The 14,589-nt window shown below is 44.4% G+C and overlaps 1 protein-coding gene across 2 annotated transcripts in view; it reads left to right on the top strand.

Moving 5' to 3' along the window:
- PRKCD (protein kinase C delta) overlaps positions 1-14,589 on the top strand; it is a 232,912-nt gene that overhangs the window by 79,465 nt on the left and 138,858 nt on the right. The gene's annotated exons all lie outside the window — the stretch shown is intronic.

The following is a 14,589-nucleotide window of genomic DNA, read 5'->3' as shown; positions in this document are numbered from 1 at the left end:
CTCCAGTCCAGCCCATATGGACTAAACGTCACGGTGTCGCGTCTTCCTCCCCCTGCGCCAGCACGTCAGTGCACCCGCCCACTGGTCTTCAGTGCAGCCGCCGCTCCGCAACTCACGCCTTCTGCTCACTGCAATGCTGCACTCCACCCCCACCGAGCCACCGGTATCGTCGGCACTCGGCAGAAGAGAAGAATCTTGACTTGTAGTTGGAGGAGCAGACAGAGCCCAGGTAATATCCCTAAACTTTGGAGTTTTTTGTCACCGTGAAATTCTTTATAGATTAGTTAGAAGTTTAATTGGCAGTGGAAGTTGAGGGTGGGGGTGGGTAGGCTTATTTATTGTCTCTCTTTCGCCCTCCCTTAATACTTTCTCACAGATATATACACATTCTCTCCTTTGTTACCCCTGGAACTGGGAGGGAGGAGGGGACCCTGGAACTCGGAGGGAGGGAGGGCCAACTCTGGAACTGGGAGGGAGGGGGCCTGGAACTCGGAGGGAGATGAAGGAGGGGAGGGGGATGTGAGGGAGGGGGGCCAGGGGCACGGGGGGAGGGGGAATGGCTCTTTGCCACTAGATTTTGGGTTGCTGTTTGGGCACTCGGTCTCTGAAAGGTTCACCATCACTGAGCTAGGGGCTGTCGGTTCCTTCTATACAGGTACAATCAACCATTCTGTCCCAATTGGACTATTGTAACTCTATATCTACAAGAATAATGAGGACACTTGAGAAAAAGCTTCAGCTCTTCTAAAACACTACTGACAGATCGTTAAAAGGAAAACGTTTGATCAGTAATGGGAAAATGTGGTCAATCTTCATTGACTTCTGATTCTGGTCACCGCATCTCAAAAAGGTATAGTGGAATTAGAAAAGGTACAGAGAAGGGGGGCAAAAATGATAGAGGATGGGTCGACTTCCCTATGAGGAAAGGCTAAAGTGACTAAGGCTGTTTAGCGTGGAGAAAAGACAGCTGAGAGGAGATATGTTAGAAGTCCGTAAAATAATGAATGGAGTGAAACGGGTAGACGTGAATCGCTCATTTGCTCTTTCCAAAAATACTAGGACTAGGGGGCATGCAGTGAAGCTGCAAAGTAGTAATTTTAAAACAAATCGGAGAAAATATTTCTTCATTCAACGTGTTATTATACTCTGAAATTTGTTGCCAGAGAATATAGTAAAAGCAGTTAGCTTAGCGGGGTTTAAAAAAGGTTTGGATAGCTTCCTAAAAGAAAAGTCCATAAGCCATTATTAAAATGGACTTGGGGAAAATCCACTGCTTATTTCTAGGATAAGCAGTATAAAATGTATTGTACTGTTTTGGGATCTTGCCAGGTACTTGTAACGTGGAATGGCCACTGCTGACTTCAACTTCCTGCTCCAGGGGCGGAGAGAGGAGCGGCAGAGCCGATAGCACATGCCTAAAGGCTGTAGCGGCCCCGCCCTTACTTTTTTTGTTGTGGTTTGTTTTTGTTTTGTTTTGTCACGGCTGCTGCTGTCCAACAGGAGAAGCAGCATTGGCCAGGAAACGGATACCAGGTGGAAGGGGGAGCGGGAGGCAGGAGTTGTTTTGCCGCTGCTGCTCACTGGAAGAAGCAGCAGCAGTGGGGAAAAAAGCAGTCTGACCTGCAGTGTCTCGGTGGGACACTTTCCCGCTTTGGCGGGAGTGCAGGAGATGACCCGCCAAAGCGGGAGTCTCCCGCTGAATGGAGGAGACTTGGCAGATCTGCACTGCATGGAACGGGGAGAGAGAGAGAAAGGGGGATAGGCTGGCTGGAAGGAGGGGAGAAAAGGGGGGATAGTCTGGCTAGAAGGATGGGGAGAAAAAGGGGGATAGGCTTGCTGGAAGTATGGGGGGATTCAAAGAGGGAAGGTACTGAATGAAAAGGGGAAGAGGATAGAGTTAGTGAAAGACTGGGGAATAAGACAAAGCAGAATAGGAGAGTTAGGATGAAGGAAAGAGTTGGAAAGCTGTAGATAGACATAGTAAAAAGAAGGAAATTGGAAAACTGGATAGTAAGAATGAGATTAAATCTGGATAGAGAGGCAGAAAAATTGAAGAAAGCTGATAAAAGGAGGAGAGACAAACATAGCAAAAGAGTTTGGAGAAGATGGGGGAGACAGAAACCAGGCTCAGACCTACACAATTAGAAAAGTAAAATGACCATACAAATATATGTCAGGTTTTGGAATGTTCATTCCAAAGATCGGACCTCGGAGATATTCGGTTGAAATTTTTTCAACTTAGGGCAAAGTGGACACAAGCTCCAGGGGCCACCAAAAGATTTTAGGCTTTCACATGTAATTTTTAATACTAATTTTGATCCTACAAGGATATATATATATGTATTTTAAACACACTTTATATTGCTAACTGGGCATAGAACATAGAAAATATTCTTATTTATGATCCTTACAAGGGTGCAGCCCCCAAAGCTAAACACGGCACTTTAGGTGGATTCTCACTAGCAACTCCAAACACAATATTGACTCCCCTTTGCTGCTGGTGGAGACAAGGATGGCATTTGAACCCAGAAAAGCAGGCGACATACACAGAGGATCTCCAAAGGACAGGATGGAGTTGAAGAGCTAAACAGTTGGTTTGGTTTAGCAGACTGGAAAGGCAATAGCAGATATCTCCTTTCCTGCCCAATCTTTTCTATCGATTAATAACTATCTATGGCAGAAAAATTGAATTGGCTCACCTGAAGGATGTGGCACCGTTAAGCTCCACTGGGTAGCATGTGCCTCATTGGCCTACATGCATAGCGTCCGTGTGACCACGGAGGCACACACGACCCGAAGGAGATTCGTGGGGCCTTTTCTCTACTTGCCGCATCCTTCAAGTAAGCCAATTCAATTTTCCTGTCTTGGTTATGGGGCCGCAAAAATGGACTGCTGGGGCTGCATATTGGAGACACTGATTTTAGGGCATACTTGACTTGAAGTTGAGAAACACTGTTTTAGTATATAGGCCTCATTGAAAATAGTGAGGCATGCATTCAATAACATGCTTACACAGGTTAATAAATGAGGCTATAAGACTGTAACCTCTCTGGGACAGGGAAATGTATCTGCTCTTACATTTGGGCTTGGAAAGGTGGTTAATTAAATCCAAAATCCAGCTCCAAACTCATCTCATGCTGCTGGGGCAGGCAGAATCGCTCGACCTTGATGCCCCTTCATTGCAAACCTGCAGGTGAATGGACAGATGTTCAAACCATTTTGTAATAAGCAGTTGCTCTAACAGGCATTATTGCAGGTTCTGTCAGGAAGCACTGGGTCTTTCCTGGATCAGAGGGTCCTCCTCCGCCTTCTCTGGAAATAATATATTACAATGCCCCATTATTCTGTTATGAAATAATATTTCTTTAAGTTATTTTGGTTCCCCTGTACAAAATAGAAAGCTGAGCCCATGCAGCCATGTGCATTATTTCTTTGTATATCGTGCTGTTCTTCATGGCATGAATTCGTAATTAACCACAGTAAAGACCATGGGGTTGTAAGTCAGTGTTTGAGAGAAATGTAAAGCTACTTGACAGTGCAAAGAAGGGGAGGAAAATGATGTGATTACTGAATAGAGGTTTCCTCACAAAAGCTATACCTTTGATCGGTGAAGCATTATTTTTTTTTTCCAAAATTAATTTTTGAGGTTTACAGTGGTGCTTAAATATCAGCATTTTGCAGATACGTAGGGGCAATTTTTAAGTCTGTGGCTAGGTGAAAAGTCTGCAGCTATGGTGCCTTGTAAGAGTCTTCATATTCTGCTACCTAAAGTATGCAGTTCAAAATGTAGGAGTTTTTTTTCACTGAGCTAGATAAAACTCAACATTTTCAGCATGAACAAGCTCTTTCTGTTGTATGAAGTGAATTTTGAAGTAAAGGTCTAAACCAAGGGTTCTCAACCCAGTCCCTAGTACACCCATAATGAATACAGTGAAAGTGGTACATGAAAATTTATCTTGTGCATATTCTTTGTGGGTAATGGCGACACAAAAATCAGAACAAGGGAATCCATATGATAACTCCGTGAATCCTCCAGCGTCATTGCTAAAACAGCTATGATCCTGGAGGATTCACAGAGCCACCATGTGGATTCCCTTGTCATATGATTGTAGTCATATGAATTATCCAGTTCTCAATATAATTTGTCCCTGAGGCAACCCGTGTGTAGGCGAAACACGGCCTGTGCTGGGCATTGTTGGTTGAATAAATTCATCTTCTTATAGATTTCTTTGTCTGTTCCACTTTTTGTGTCGCCATCTTGGATCTTGCAGATAGACTGCCCTGTTGTTTTCTTGGATATTCATTGTGTAACCAGTCAAGGTTACAGTAGTGGCCAAAAGTTTGCGACCACCACCGCTTTCATTATTTATGACTATTTAACTACATACATATGAAATCAGATTTTAAAGTTACAGATTATGTTGTATTTAACATCCAAAGTCATTCTCTGCAGACATTTTCTGTAGATATGAGTATTTACAGTGATGTCCTTTGTTCTTAATAACTGTTTGTGATCTAGCATTGATCTAGTCGGTGTTCTGTAGAATTCTGGAGTTATCTCCTGAGTCCACACAGCTTTGATCCAGTGTATAAGGTCTGCTTTCGATGTTGGATTGTGTACGGCCACTTTCTGCTTCATTATGGTCAACACATTTTAAATGATATTCAAATCAAATCTGGAATGTTGCCTGGCCAAAGTTGTATCAGTTGTATCTGTTCACGAGCCAGCCATGCCTTAACAGATTTTGTTCCATGGCACAGTGCACCTCTCGTTGGGGCTGCTGTGAGGGAATTGGAAAGGGGGGAAAAAGAAACGTCCAACAAGTGCTCAGAAGACCAAGAGAGAAGGGAAAAAAGAAGCCAAGTGCTCGTCAGGGACGTCCCTCTAAAGTGCCTAACATGGACGTCCTTCAAGGACGTCCCTGACGAGCACTTGGCTTCTTTTTTCCCTTCTCTCTTGGTCTTCTGAGCACTTGTTGGATGTTTTTTTTTTTTCCATTCCGGGCCGGACCCTCACAGCGCCTCTCACCTGTGAAGGCACTGCAGCAGGCAACAGCAGATCGCTTTCCTTTGGGCTTCCCTCCCTGGCCCGCCCTCGTCTGACGTAAGTTCTGCGAGGGCGGGACACAAGGAGGGAAGCAGGGAAGCCCAAAGATGGCGGGGAGGCCGGGGCTGCGGGATGCTGTGATTTCGATGTGGGGGGAGCGGAGACGGTGACCTCGGGGGGGGGGGGGGGCGGCAGAAGGGAAAAAAAAAAGAAAGGCAAGTGCTCATCAGGGACGTCCATAAAGGACGTCCTTGGCAGGCGCAGAGCAGCCAGCATAACGCTTGGCTGCTCTGCGCATGCTCGACCGGCCGACTGTTTAACGATGGAATAGAGAATGCAAGTGAGCTAGAACGAGCAGCTCATTTGCATTCCTTTTCCTTGATGCATGCCCCTTCCTTATCGATTCGCTAAGGGAAGGCCTTTAACGAGTCTTTAGTGCATCTTCCCCTTAGTACAGGAACAGTACTGGGCAGACTTCTACGGTCTGTGCCCTGAGAAAGGCAAGGACAAATCAAACTCTGGTATACATATAAAGTAACACGTACCATGTAAAATGAGTTTATCTTGTTGGGCAGACTGGATGGACCATACAGGTCTTTATCTGCCATCATTTACTATGTTACTATCCAGCTTATTTTCGAAGGAGATCACCGGCCGTCTTCTGACACAAATCAGGAGATGGCCGGCGATCTTCATTATGTTCAACACATTTTAAATGATATTCAAATCTGGAATGTTGCCTGCGCCAACTGCTTTCTGTCGCGGAGCCGGCCAAACTTCAAGGGGGCGTGGTTAGGAGATGGCTGGCTTTCTGACGAGCATTTCGCCGGCTTCACTTGGTCCATTTATTTTTAGGACCAAGCCTCCAAAAACTGCCCCAATTGACCAGATGACCACTGGAGGGAATGAGGGATCACCTCCCATTACTCCCTCAGTGGTCATCAACCCCCTCCCACCCCAAAAAAATTTAAAAAACATTTTTTTTGCCAGCCTCTATGCCAGCCTCAAATGTCATACCCAGCTCCTTGACAGCAGTATGCAGGTCCCTGGAACAGTTTTAGTGGGTGCAGTGCACTTCAGGCAGGTGGACCCAGGCCCATCCCCCCCTACCTGTTACTCTTGTGGTGGTAAATGTTGAGCCCTCCAAAACCCCCCAAAACCCACTGTACCCACATGTAGGTGCCCCCCTTCATTCCTTAGGGCTACGGTAGTGGTGTAGAGTTGTGGAGAGTGGGTTTTGGGGGGACTTTGGGGGGCTCAGCACACAAGGTAAGGGAGCTATGCACCTGGGAGTAATTTTTGAAGTCCACTGCAGTGCCCCCTAGGGTGCCCGGTTGGTGTCCTGGCATGTCAGGGGGGCCAGTGCACTACAAATGCTGGCTCCTCCCACAACCAAAAGGCTTGCATTTCTCCGGGTTTGAAATGGCCGGGCCCGGTTTCCATTATGGCCGAAAACTGAAGCCGGCCATCTCTAAACCCGGCCATCTCAACATTTGGCCTAAATGTTGAGATTTGGCCGGCGCCAACCGTATTATCGAAAGAAAAGATGGCCGGCCATCTTTTTTGATAATACGGTCGGCACCGGCCATATAGATGGCCTGCGCCGTTCGATTATGCCCCTCTGTTACCTGCTTAACTCGTGCTGAATATCTATCCCTAGATTTCTCTTACAAAAGGCCTGAAGAGGTGTTTATTTGTCATATAGCTGAGTTTTAATTCTTGTGTTATTTTGTCCATGGTTATATGTTCAAAGAAAGCAACGTTTTTATCTTATAGGAAAGGCTTGAAGATGAATTTTTGAGATGTAAACATAGTAAATGACGGCAGAAAAAGACCTGCATGGTCCATCCAGTCTGCCCAACAAGACAAACTCATATGTGCTACTTTTTGTGTATACCCTACTTTGATTTGTACCTGTCCTCTTCAGGGCACAGACCGTATAAGTCTGCCCAGCACTATCCTCGCCTCCCACCACCGGCTGGCTCTGCCACCCAATCTCGGCTAAGCTCCTTAGGATCCATTCCTTCTGAATAGATCCTAAGGAATAGATCCTAGCTTTCTTTGTTGTTCTATTTTATTTACAATTATGTTTAAAATGTGGTTAATTTTGTTTTGCTCTATTTCTGTCGGATGTGTATTAATTGTCTGTTTTGTACACCGTCTAGTTTTATCAGGGTAGGCGGTTTAGAAATATAATGAATGGAATGAGATGGCCTGTAACCCAGTTGAATGCATGTTATGGAAGCTTGCCTGTTCTTTTAGTTGGACGGAGGACAGCAGTTTTCAGTTTGTCCAGGTAAATCTGTATTTACCCAAGTAAATGGCTTTGAAATTCTTCCACAAGAGCTGAGGAAGGGATGTGTTCTCCACAAATGAGGAAAATGGCACAATGATTTGCATCAGGAAGGGGAAAAATAGGTCAGACAGTCTCATGGATTGTTGTATTGCTTCATTAATGTGGGCCAGCATAAGGAAGAACTGTGGGTACTGTTTTGAAATTTTACAATAATTGCCCGATGTTGGTTCATTATTAATTATATAAGTCTGACAGGATATACAACACCCCAACCACTGATGAAATGTAGATAAGTAATGCCATACTGGGAAAAGACCAAAGGCCCATCAAGCCCAGCATCCTGTCCCCAACAGCGGCCAATCTAGGTCAAGGGCACCTGACAAGCCTCCCAAACGTACAAACATTCTATACATGTTATTCCTGGAATTGTGGATTTTTCCCAAGTCCATTTAATAGCGGGCTATGGACTTGTCCTTTAGGAAATCGTCCAAACCCTTTTTAAACTCTGCCAAGCTAACCGCCTTCACCACGTTCTCCGGCAACAAATTCCAGAGTTTAATTACGCGTTAGGTGAAGAAACATTTTCTTCTATTTGTTTTAAATGTACTACACTGTAGTTTCATCGCATGCCCCCTAGTTCTACTATTTTTAGAAAGCGTGAACAGACGCTTCACATCCACCTGTTCCACTCCACTCATTATTTTATATACGTCTATCATGTCTCCCCTCAGCCGTTTCTTCTCCAAGCTGAAAAGCCCTAGCCTCCTTAGTCTTTCTTCATAGGGAAGTCGTCTCATCCCCGCTATCATTTTCATCGCCCTTCGCTGCACCTTTTCCAATTCCACTATATCTTTCTTAAGATGCGGCGACCAGAATTGGACACAATACTCAAGGTAGAATGCTTTAATCCAATGAAATTAAAATCCAAGGATAAATTCAACATGGCCATGTTTCGGCAGAGCCTGCATCAGGGATTAAACACTATGGGGCTGATATTCAGACCACGGGAGTTAGACCGGTTAACTTTTGTGGTCGGCGCTGAATCCCAATGCTGGGCCATTTCTAGTGACCGGCACTGAATATCTGGTCAAAATAACCCCCCCCCCCCCCCCAAGATCCTTATATTTATTTATTTGGATTTTTGCTCACACCTTTTTCAGTAGTAGCTCAAGGTGAGTTACATTTAGGTACCCTGGGTATTTCCCTGTACCTGGAGGTCTCGCAATCTAATTTTGTACCTGAGGCAATGGAGGGTTAAGTGACTTGCCCAAAATCACAAGGAGCCAACAGTGAGGTTTGAACCAGGCACCTCTGGATGTCAAGACTGGTGCTCTAACCACTATGCTACTCCTCCATTCCTATCCACTAGTTGAATTAGAAGTTCCAAAAGCTGTTGTGGGGTCCTTGCTCTCATTATAAAGCAGTGATTCTCAACTGGAGCGTGTTGAGAAGACCTAGGAGGGCTGGCATAAGCAGGATAGACTCTGATGGGAGGGCAGTAGCAGGGAGCGTAGTGGGAGGAGGAGCAGCCACAAGCTCTTTAATTTGTTGAGAGTGACCCTCCTCCCTCAGGGATCCATATGCTTCTGTAATCTCTGAGATGTATGGGGGTTGTTTTTTTTGGGGGGGGGGGGTTCTTGGGAAATCACCTGTTTCTTTCGTTGTTATCTGCATTGAGTCTTACCTCGGTTACACGGAATAAAAACGCTCATATGAGATTAGAAATATGCTTTCACTTTTGGGTACACTCCATGTACCAGAACTGAAATCCGAATAAGTGCCAGGTGCTGCTGTGACCTGAGGAATGAATGCCGCTCACAACAGGTTAAGGGAGAATGCTGAGGCTTGTGTGGTTACGTCTCCTGCCGCATTAAAGAGGGGAGATACTGGGTTAGTGGAGAGCTGGGGAATGAGAGAAAGAGTTGAAAAGTTGGTAGGTGGGTGAAAAGTGTGGAGATGGCAGACTGGTAGATAACGAGAAGGTAAAATTTGAGTGGAAAGAAGCAGAAAAAGAAAGGGAACAAAGAGCTGAAAGGAGAAGAATAATATGTCAGAGACAGATGTCATATGGGAATGGAATAAAACAGGAGGAGAGAAGAGAAATGACAAATGGACAGGAAAGCAGAAAAGAGAAGCTGAGACCAACATTATTGAAAAAAATAAAATGTCCAGACAACAAAGGTTGAAAAGTGTTTTATTTTGAATTTTGCTGGAATGTCTGCTTTGAGACATGCGTATCACATATATCTTTGTATTGTGCTCAGTACAGGAGGAAATGCATTTCTGTTTCTGTTTTTCCAGTGTTGTAGTATATGCCCTGTTTGACTTCTTGGGGTTCCTGTTTCAGTATTTCTAATTTGTGATGGCTTGTTTTGTATTTGGTGAAGGTCTATCTATGTTTTGCATCTGGCCAAAGTATGGTATTTTATTTGCAATTTCTGTGTAGAGAACTTTGTTTTTTTTATTCATTTACAGCAGTAAAAATATTCAAACAACAATACAAAGTATGTCTATACTACTTACAATGTCAACACAATACGAAATAGAACATTTTAATAGGCAGCATAGGGTATAAGCAAAGATGGAACATATAGATAGGTAAGAGGAGTTAGAAAATAAGGTGATTGATTTAAAGAAAGTTGCACATGAGGGCAGAGAGATGATTAAATGTTATCTCAGCTAGGGTAGGAGTGGATAAACATGTCCTGTTACAGTATTGCAGCCTGTCACTCCTTTTGTGTGTATGAGACTAAAAAGCAGTGGCGTTTCGAGGGACTTGATGCCCCCCCCAGGTGCAGCGCCGCTGGGAGGGTGCCGCGCGCCGGTCAGCGTCGTTCATTTCCATGCTCCCTCTGCCCCGGAACAGGTTACTTCCTGTTCCGGGGCAGAGGGAGCATGGAAATGAACGACGCTGACCGGCGCGCGGCACCCCCCCAGCGGCGTGCACCCAGGGCGGACCGCCCCCACCGCCCCCCCCCCCCCCTTGGTACGCCACTGCTAAAAGTTATTTACTTCTTCAATTAAAGGCCTGGTTGAAGAGTCAAGCTGTCACCTACTTCTTGAAGTAGAGATAGTCTTTTGTTAAGCGGAGCCTTTCAGCGAGTACATTCCAGAGTGTGGGGGCTACTCTGGAGAAGGCTTTCTTGCAGGTATCACATCTTGTGATATCTTTTGGAGAGGGTGTGGTTAGCTGTCCTACTTGTTCTGCTTTACTTTGTAGTAGGTGTATTGGGGTTATAGGGCCCAATGTAGTAATTGTAGTTCTACCGATTCTTAGGTTAGGCTGTTGCTGTTTGAATCATAGGATTAGTGCTACTATTGTATGACATATTTGTCACATACAGGTTTTGTATTATTTCACAATGAGCCTAGTAGTGAAGAGATTTATTGCTATTGCTCAGATGACATGAGAAGCAGATATTTTTTTCTTGCATGACTCCTCCCATGGAGATATATTCTAGTTGTGAAATGCACCTTTTTTTTTTTTTTTTTTTTTTTGCAGGAGGGGAGGTAGGTTTCTATGTATTCAGAGCATGCTTACATTGAACTCCATAAGAACTGCCATATTGTGTCAGACCAAAGATCTGTGAGAGTCTTATAAACAGTGTGTCACATATGTAAGCTCCATCTGTCTGGTGTGTTGATTGAAAAAAGGTCAACTGAGAATCGCTATTATAAATGTTGCTCTCCTCAGATAACCTTTGCCAGTAATCTCCGCTCATTGGCCAAATATAGAGTTTAATGTTAAGAACATAAGAAGTGCCAACCTACATAAGTATTGCCACACTGGGACAGACCAAAGGTCCATCAAGCCCAGTATTCTGTTTCCAACAGTGACCAATCCAGGTCACAAATACCTAGCAAGATCCCAGAAAAGCTCAATACGTTTTATGCTGCTTATGCCAGAAATAAGCAGTGGATTTTCCCAAGTCAATTTAATAATGGTCTATTTATTTATTTTTGTTACATTTGTACCCCGCGCTTTCCCACTCATGGCAGGCTCAATGCGGCTTACATGGGGCAACGGAGGGTTAAGTGACTTGCCCAGAGTCACAAGGAGCTGCCTGTGCCTGAAGTGGGAATCGAACTCAGTTCCCCAGGACCAAAGTCCACCACCCTAACCACTAGGCCACTCCTCCTTTAGGAAGCCGTCCAGACCCTTTTTAAACCCCACTAAGCTGCCTGCCTTTACCACATTCTATGGCAATGAATTCCAGAGTTTAATTACCCGTTGGGTGAAGAAACATTTTCTCCGATTTGTTTTAAATTTACTACACTGTAGTTTCATCGCATGCCCCCTAGTCCTAGTATTTTTGGAAAGCGTAAACAGACGCTTCACATCTACCCGTTCCACTCCACTCATTATTTTATAGACCTCTATCATATCTCCCCTCAGCTGTCTCTTCTCCAAGCTGACATTATATCTTTTTTTGAGATGCGGTGACCGGAATTCCACCATATTCGAGGTACAGTCGCACCATGGACCTGGGTTATAGCAGTCCATTGAGCCCAGCATATTTTCTCCGAAGATGGCCAGTCTGGGTCACTTGAAAGTATCTGGCAAATTCCAATAGGAAAGTTTCTTCCAAGGAGTGACTTACAAAAGTAGAAAGCTTAATATAATATGTCCCAGAAATGTGGTTAGTGTTTGCTCCAGTAAAAATTAGGATTGTTACAGAGCTAGCTGTTGTGAAAGTAATATTCACCAGTAGGCGGCAATGGGACTCTGTGTTCAGGCTTCCATCCACCCTCTTTATAAGATTATTTAGCTGCATTTACTTCCATAGACGTACAAGTTATTTTAGCTGACTTCAAACAGAGCCTTTGTGAACCATTAGGATGAAGTCCAAAATAAACACTCTTGGTTCGAGACTAGAAAGTCTTGTGCGATTTTTACCTGGAAATCTGGCATCCTGGATTATCGCCAAGGTACATGTGAGCTTTCTGTGTATTATTGTGACAGCCTCATTTAAGGAAGTGAAGAGTGTATTATGCCAGAAGTTTCATTTCCAAATAGCTCACTAGATTAATGGACTTGCTATAGATGAGGAGTCCAATATCCTACCTAGGTCTGGATAAATAAACAGCCTTTTGGAAGGATACTGTTTTAACAAAGCCAGAGAGGTTATTTAAAAAAAATAAACACATATCCCTAGTTAACTAAGTGCTCAAGAAAGGTGCCAAATGGCTGCCATTAAAAAAAAAAAAAAATGTCCCTTAAATCTAAGGCAAATGGAGCATGGTAACAGCAGAATAAGATTCGTCATCGGTTTGTCTTGTCCTGTTCAGTGAACCTTTTGTAAGAGTGAAAGAACGTAGGTCCTTCTTTCTGTCTGCTCAGTCTCTGGCCTCTCGGATGCAGAAAGCTCCTATTAATATAGTAGCATATATCAAAGATAGCCCGACACAGGCCGTGTTTCGCCCAGCAGGGCTGCATCAGGGGCAAAGCTACTTGTTAATCCTTACTGCAAAAATGTTAGTAAAAGGGTGTAGGTTCCAACATTTGGTAGTAGAAAAAAAAAACAGCACAGATCATATATGTCTGACTGAACAACATCTGTTACCGGTCAAACATCAATGCTTCAATGTGTAGCTGGAAAAAAAAAAAGCTCCTGCAGGCCTAACTGTGTAATTACTGTGGATTGAAGGCAGGTTCTATGCGCTGAGCAATGCAGAGCGGGATTGGGTGCAGGTGTTAATATGTGGACAAAGGGGAGCCGGTTGATATTGTGTATCTGAATTTTCAAAAGGCATTTGACAAGGTACCTCATGAAAGGCTACAGAGGAAATTGGAGGGTCATGGGATAGGAGGTAATGTCCCTATTGTGGATTAAAACTGGTTGAAGGATAGGAAACAGAGAGTGGGGTTAAATTGGCAGTATTCACAATGGAGAAGGGTAGTTAGTGGGGTTCTTTAGGGGTCTGTGCTAGGACCGCTGCTTTTTAATATATTTATAAATGATTTAGAGATGGGAGTAACTAGCAAGGTAATTAAATTTGCTGATGACACAAAGTTATTCAAAGTCGTTAACTCGCGACAGGATTGTGAAAAATTACAGAAGGACCTTACGAGACTGGGCGGCTAGATGGCAGATGACATTTAATGTGAGCAAGTGCAAAGTGATGCATGTGGGGGAAAAAACCCCGAATTATAGCTACGTCATGCAAGATTTCACGTTAGGAGTTACAGACCAAGAAAGGGATCTGGGTGTCGTCGTTGATAATACACTGAAGCCTTCTGCTCAGTGTGCTGCTGCGGCTAGGAAAGCGAATAGAATGTTGGGTATTAGGAAAGGTATGGAAAACAGGTGTGAGGATGTTATAATGCTGTTGTATCGCTCCATGGTGCGACCGCACCTTGAGTATTGTGTTCAGTTCTGGTCGTCGCATCTCAAGAAAGATATAGTAGGATTGGAAAAGGTGCAGCAAAGGGCGACTAAAATGATAGCGGGGATGGGACGACTTCCTTATGAAGAAAGACTAAGTAGGCTAGGGCTTTTCAGCTTGGAGAAGAGATGGCTGAGGGGGAGACATGATAGAGGTATATAAAATAATGAGTGAAGTGGAACAGGTGGATGTGAAGCGTCTGTTCACGCTTTCCAAAAATACTAGGACTAGGGGGCATGCGATGAAACTACAGTGTAGTAAATTTAAAACAAATCGGAGAAAATGTTTCTTCACCCAACGGGTAATTAAACTCTGGAATTCGTTGCCGGAGAACGTGGTGAAGGCGGTTAGCTTAGCAGAGTTTAAAAAGGGGTTAGACGGTTTCCTAAAGGACAAGTCCATAAACCACTACTAAATGGACTTGGGAAAAATCCACAATTCCAGGAATAACATGTATAGAATGTTTGTACATTTGGGAAGCTTGCCAGGTGCCCTTGGTCTGGATTGGCCTCTGTCGTGAACAGGATGCTGGGCTCAATGGACCCTTGGTCTTTTCCCAGTGTGGCATTACTTATGTACTTACTAGGAAAGAAGGCCCATTTCTCTGAGCAGTGAAATGGGCACTAGCTTTTGGGGGGGGGGGGGTGACTCACATACGGAGATCAGTGGCGATTTTCCTGGGCCGGCTCGTTGCGGTTGTAGGTGGTTCGTTTGCCGCCGCTGTTGTTAGCGTTGCTCTGTGTGGGTGTCTATTTTCCTGTGCCGCCCTCGACGTCATCGCGTTTTGACGCGAGGGCGGAGCACAGGTACAGTAATAAAACTCACCCTCGTTTGCTCCGCCCTCGTTGTCATGACGTTT

Source organism: Microcaecilia unicolor, chromosome 6 (genome assembly GCF_901765095.1).
Source record: "Microcaecilia unicolor chromosome 6, aMicUni1.1, whole genome shotgun sequence".
Lineage (NCBI taxonomy): Eukaryota > Metazoa > Chordata > Amphibia > Gymnophiona > Siphonopidae > Microcaecilia > Microcaecilia unicolor.
Note: the sequence above shows the minus strand (reverse complement) of the source record. Positions and strands in the feature narration are given on the sequence as shown.